We start from the raw sequence: 6,483 nt of genomic DNA, 5'->3' as shown, positions 1-6,483 counted from the left end.
TACACCATGGGATAATGAAATTGCTCGTATTTGTGAAGCTCACGGAGAAACCAACAAATAGTGCAAACTGAAACAGTACAAACAATACTCAAGTGTAATAAGTGAGTGAGGTGGAGCTGCACAACACACAGAGTGTTGGAGTAACTCAGTGGGTCAGGCAGCATCTGTGCACGGAATGGACAGGTGACATTTTCGGTCGGGGCTCTGACGAATGGTCTCGACCCAAAACGTTACCCATTCCTTCTCTCCGGAGATGCTGCCTGTCCCGCTGAATTACTTCAGCTTTTTGTGTAGGAAAATAACTGCAGATGCTGGTACAAATCGAAGGTATCACAAAATGTTGGAGTAACTCAGCAGGTCAGTAATCATCTAGGAGACAAGGAATGGGTAACGTTAGTTGCTTCCTGACCTGCTGAGTTGCTCCAGCATTTTGTGATACGTCAGCTTTTTGCGTGTCTCTCTTCTTCAGACTGATGGACAGTGGGCAGAACACTGGAAAAGAGAGGTGGGGACAGGACGAAGCCTGGCAGATCAGGTAGGTAACTCCTGTAGGTGTGATCAAGGCAGTTACTGAGAAAGAACTTTCTGTAAATGCCACCAAGACTGCTGTAAAATACTAAACAAGAAGTGAATATCACCAACAACCACCAAGATCCATCAAAACCTAAGATTGACACCATTGTTTATCTGAAGATTGACACAAAAGGCTGGAGTAACTCAGTGGGACAGGCAGCACCTCATTCCTTCTCTCCGGAGATGCTGCTTCTCCCTCTGAGTTACTCCAGCTTTTTGTGTCTATATTCGGTTTAAACCAATAACTGCAGTTCCTTCTTATACCATTGTTTGTCTGTCGACCAGCAAAATGGTGTTGTTCCTGCAGTGGGTCATGATGGCCAGGAGGTGGTGCTGTGTGACAGCGGAAGGTCGGTAGGAATGACCATTGCCTTCCACAGGTCTCACAAAATGCTGGAGTATCTCAGCGGGTCAGGCAGCATCTGTGGAGAGAAGGAATGGGTGACGTTTCGTCTCGAGGCGCTTCTTCAGACTGATTGCCTTCCACACGTTTGTGTGATGCCCATTCCTTCTAACCTTTCAATGAAAAAGTCAACCACGACTTGGATTCCCCCTCCAAATGGTTACATACAGCAGGTCCACGGCTGACCTGTAGACCTCGGGTGTGGAGCAAAGGTCAGATACAGACTAGGATTAGAGGCACAAGAAATTGCAGATGGCGGAATGCTGAGCAACATTCAAAGTGCTGGAGGACGTCAGCAGATCAGTCAATGTCTGTGGCGGGAATGACAGATGAACCTTCGGATCAGGACCCGCCATCAAATGCAGATGTTTATTGCCATAAACACCAGGGTGCAATGGAATCCCTCATCTGCACGAAGCTCACATCTGTCCGTCCCATTCCCTGTGTTTACCCCCTTGTTCCTCTAAACCGTTCCCATCCATGTACCCGTCCCATGCAAGTGTCTTTTAAATGCTGTTATATTATCCGCCTCAACTACCTCCTCTGGCAACTCGTTCCATATATCCACCACACTCTGAGTGAGAAAGTTGCCCCTCAGGTTCCCATTAAATCTTGCTGATGATAGCGCCTCGTGTTGATGCTTTTGATGGTGGGGAGGGCAGTGCCCATGATGGACCGGGCTGTGTCCACCACTCCCTGCAACCTCTTGCGTTTCTGTGCGTTGGGATTGCCGGACCAGGCCATGATACAGCCAGTCGGGTTACTGTCTCCAGTGACCTGTAGAACTCTTCGAGAGTATCAGTGACATATCCAATCTCAACTTCTAAGAATGTAGACGCACTGGCGTGCCTTCTTTGTGATTAGGTACAGGTGTTGTGATAAACCTTCTGGAAATCGTATAATCGTCCGCATGCCGTCTGCCTTCTTAACCACTCGTCGGACCAGCTGGCTAACTGTGTAGGAAGGAACTGCAGATGTTGGTTTACATCAAAGATAGACACAAAATGCTGGAGTAACTCAGCATATTGACCTCTCTTATATTGACCTCTCTAACGTCAGGCCACGCTTGCTTTCCCTCTCTCCACCCACCCCCCCCCCCCCACCCGAATTCTCCGACCAGTTTGACTGTTATTAAACGTGATTACATTTTATCTTTATGCTTCGTTGTCACCTTCCCCTCAGCTAAAATAATCTATACTAGTTTACTTGATCTCAGTCCCCGTTGATGTCTCGGTTTCACACCTTACCGTTCCATATCTCTGTGTGTCTCTCTCCCCTGACACAGTCTGAAGAAGGGTCTCGACCCGATATGTCTCCCATTCCTTCTATCCACAGATGCTGCCAATTCCGCTGAGTTACTCCAGCATTTTGTGTCTATCTTCGGACCGGCCGACCAGCTTTGTGACTCATGCACCAGAACACCGGGATCCGTCCGAAATTCACTCATTTGCAGTCTCCCTCCGTTTAGAGGAACAGCCTTGGGTGAAGACATTTCATTTTGTCTCTGCCCTGAAAACCTGATCCATTACTTGGAGAAGCCCCTCATTCTGGACTCCCCGTCAGGAGAAGCGTCAGCCGGGCTCCCACCCAGTTACACTCCAGATGGGATGTCACTCATTGTGCACCTGAACAAGCGGAGGTCCCCACTTTCTGCCATGCTTTGGGAGGGAAGGGGAGGGAGGGGGGCGGGGGTGCGATGCGAGGTCAACCAGGTTCCAAGGGAAGACGGGGAAGAGGGGGAAAAAGTGGGTGAATTAAATTAATTCGCCTGCAGAATCACGCCCGGGGAGCTGGTGGGGGCAGCAGGGACAAGACGGCCGCTTTACAAAGAGCCTCCCGCAGAGAAACTGGACAGGAAACCATTGAGTGTGATGCCAACGAGGACTATATTGCTTAGCTCTCCCAGTACAAGAGAAATCCAATGTTCAGAGGAATCATTGCGAATACAACATCAACTGGCTTAACAATTACCGTGCCGCGCCTCTGCGTGGATGCAGTATTGGTCCATCTGTCCACTGGTCCACATGTCAACTGGTACACATGTCCACTGGTCCATCTGTCCACGGGTACACATGTCCACTGGTACACATGTCCACTGGTACACATGTCCACTGGTACACATGTCCACTGGTACACATGTCCACTGTACCCTCATGGATAATATTGCAAGCGTGTCTACAGGTCAATCGTTGCTGTGGTCACCTGGTTGTATCGGGCCTCACCACTGCATCACATTTCACGCCTCCTTATTTTATGTACTTTTTTTCCTCATATTTTCGACTATTATTCAGTTTTTTTGGTACCTCTAAGATCTAATTTAAATGTCACTATATAATTCTTATTTGCTGAAATAAGCGCTCTACTGATAGATCATGATTCTGTTACCGCTCTGCTAAACGATCAGACTATTTCTGTGCTAACTTGTGTGAAATGATTAAATCTGCTCTAGAACATTAGATTATAACACAATTAGTTCCACACTACGCTGCAATGCTACAATGCTTCCCGGCTGCTAATTCGGGTGCAATCATCTCTGTTATGTTGTTCTGGCGCTGCTGGATTATGCTGCAAATAGCTCATTACTATTGATTAACATTTTGGTTGGCATCTGCCTTCAGATTCGAGTTTCCTCACTTTCGTGGATTCATCTTCGAATATCTTGTCACTATTAGAATTTACTGCACTTGTCTCCGCCGCGTGATGTTTATCGACGTTTCTCTATCCGATTAGATCAAAGTTTATTCATCTCCAAGAGATTCCACCTCAGTAAGATTTGCCCTGTCACGCCAACACAATTCCCTCCGCACCGCCGCGCTCGGTTTAACCTGTTCCCAAACACGCGGCCTGGGGGCCGGAACCAGCCGAGTGAAAGTCGTTCCCCCCTCGCTCAGGAGGTTCCAGTCAGCGACTCGACTGGACAAACCCGGCCGACTGGACAACCCCGGCCGACTGGACAACCCCGGCCGACTGGACAAACCCGGCCGACTGGACAACCCTGAATGGTTTCACTAGCTAACTTTTTAACCACCCTCCGTCTTTGGTCGATATCTTCTCTGCCAGCCGAAGTGTAAACTGACCGGACAGTGTTCAATAAAGTCACTTACAGTTAATAACAGAGATTGTTGTAAAAGCTCATCAGTTTATGGAGCGTCTGTGGAGGGGAAATTCCCTCTGCTTCTCTCTCACGGGGACTGGCGGCCCTGAGTGGATGTTCCCTGTTATTTTGTATTGTTGATTTCCAGCTCCGGACACAAGTGGGAAATAACATTTGGGGAGAAAATTGGAGGAAGTTTCACAGAAATTAAAGAAATTAACGTCTGGCAAGATCACTTTGAAAGGGGCGATGCTGTTTGTGAAACGGTGAAAGATTTACAATTCATAATTAGATGTCCATCGGATGGTAAACTCAGACTGTGTCCGAATCTCTGGGACCCGTGGGGTTTAATAAATATTTCATGTACATTATGTCATTATACAGATTGTAAAACAACCATCGTTCACTGTATTTTTACGCTGTGAACTGCTCCCGACGTGTTATAGTTTGGGACGCATCTGTACATGAACTGGACTGCCAGTAACCTTTAGAGTTTGTGAAGACCAGACTCGGTAATCTGAGGTTGACGCTCAGAGTTCATTGGAGATGGGGATTAACTTGCTTCCACTTGGGTTCTGTGTTTGCGCGGTGGCTGATGAGATGAATGTGGGTCCCGCGGACTGTACCTCAGGTGGCGTTTGATGGGCAGGTGGCTAGTTTGTGAAGTGGCGACTTCTGTATTTCAATTGGCTCCAGGTTCCCAGTCGCATCCCGAATTATCGCCACTTTCATCAGTCACGGGCCAGGAATTCCAAAGAATCAGTGACAGTTTTAAAGTTTTAATCAGGGAGGGTTTGGGAACATTATAAATTGTTTGCTCTGTCTCTGTGACGATCGTCCGTGGTGATTCGGCTCAGCGGAGAGCGGCTGCTTCGGGATTTTAGTGTCAGGTGTTTAGTCCAAAGAAGCGTCTCCACCCGAAACGTCACCATTCCTTCTCTCCACAGTTGCCGCCTGTCCCGCTGAGTTACTCTAGCATGTTGTGTCTATGTCGGGTGACTAAATGTTATTGTTCTCTGTGCTGGTGAGGGAGCTTGGGGAGGTCATTAACATTGGTGACTAATATTGGATTGGACACCTGCAAATGTTACTCGCTCATTTAACAGACGAGGACAAATTGTGAACACAGGCCACCCGACTCAACATCTAACTTTGGCAAGATGTTGGAGTCTAGAATCAAGAAAGAAATATCCATCCAGGGGAGGTTTGTTTAGTTTAGTTTAGAGAGACAGCGCGGAAACATGCGCTTCGGCCACTGATTCCACGCAGACCACCGGTCACCCAAAACGCAGCCCACTGGGTTCGGAAGATCTTCTTCTCGTGCAAGACTGAAGAAGTTAGATCTGTATTCGTTGGAGACTGGAAGAAGGGGCCGTCTTTTTGAACATTTGAGACCCTTGGATGTATGACTAGATGTTGATGTGGTTTCATTGGCGAGAGCTTGTTGAACGCGGTGGCAACGGCACACTGAGTCTCGCCGGGAGAGTTATCTTCTGTTCTGCGGCGGGTTGCTGCGCTAAGGTGCCTGCAGTGAATTGGTTGTGAAGATTACAGCAGTGACAACGGCTTCTAAAATAATTCATCAGGTGTGGAATAATATGGAACTTAATGAAGATGTGGAAGATTATATTTATTTTCCATTCGCGGGTCCACGATGACGCAGCAACTCAGAGCGGATTCTTTATTGCGGATGACTTGGATCAGTGGGAAATGCAGCTTTCACCACTCTCTGGGCATTCTCCACAAGTTCATCCAGTGCGTCGGTCAGCAGCTTGTAAGTCATTCTAAATGACGATACCGACCCGACGATGGAGCCAATGATCGGTATTATGTCAAGGACCTCTTCCGCCACTGAAACGGCACCAAATCTATAACGCACCAACATTCGTTCACAAACTCCGTATTTATTTCACCCACCAGAGGGGTTGTCACTTCTGCTTTCAGACATTCCACAGATTTATTTGCGACATTGGCCAGTCTCTGAAGGGCGGCATCATCCAGGCCGAGACTTTTGCGGAAATCCAGTAATGCATTGACTATTATCCCGAGGTCAACAGCGACAGACAATCCGGGAACAGGCACCGCTCCCACCGCTCCTGAGACTGTTGCCAACATCCAGATACGTTTCTTCAGCTGGGCTCGTTTCTGCTCCACAATCTGCAATGTTGTGCTTGCCAGTGACATCAATAAAACATCTTTCTTTATTTCGTCGAGATTATTTACAAGCGTTTTCTTTAACTGAGGAAAATCAAACTCATTTAAGTCAAAGCTTGATATCAGGAAAATAATGGGATCTGAAATCCCCGAATCCGTCAAACCGCGACTTATGTTTTGTTTCATCTCAGCAAGTTTCCCATTCCTGTCATGAACTATACCCTGCTTTATCAACGAATCGAGATCGTTGTCAATTCTG

At 47.5% G+C, this 6,483-nt stretch overlaps 1 pseudogene; it reads right to left on the bottom strand.

The window, feature by feature from the left end:
* Nucleotides 1-2,863: 2,863 nt before the first annotated feature.
* Nucleotides 2,864-6,483, bottom strand: part of LOC144600310 (interferon-inducible GTPase 5-like) — an 11,533-nt pseudogene continuing 7,913 nt past the window's right edge.

Source organism: Rhinoraja longicauda, chromosome 15 (genome assembly GCF_053455715.1).
Source record: "Rhinoraja longicauda isolate Sanriku21f chromosome 15, sRhiLon1.1, whole genome shotgun sequence".
NCBI lineage: Eukaryota > Metazoa > Chordata > Chondrichthyes > Rajiformes > Arhynchobatidae > Rhinoraja > Rhinoraja longicauda.
This window is presented reverse-complemented; position numbering and strand designations above follow the sequence as displayed.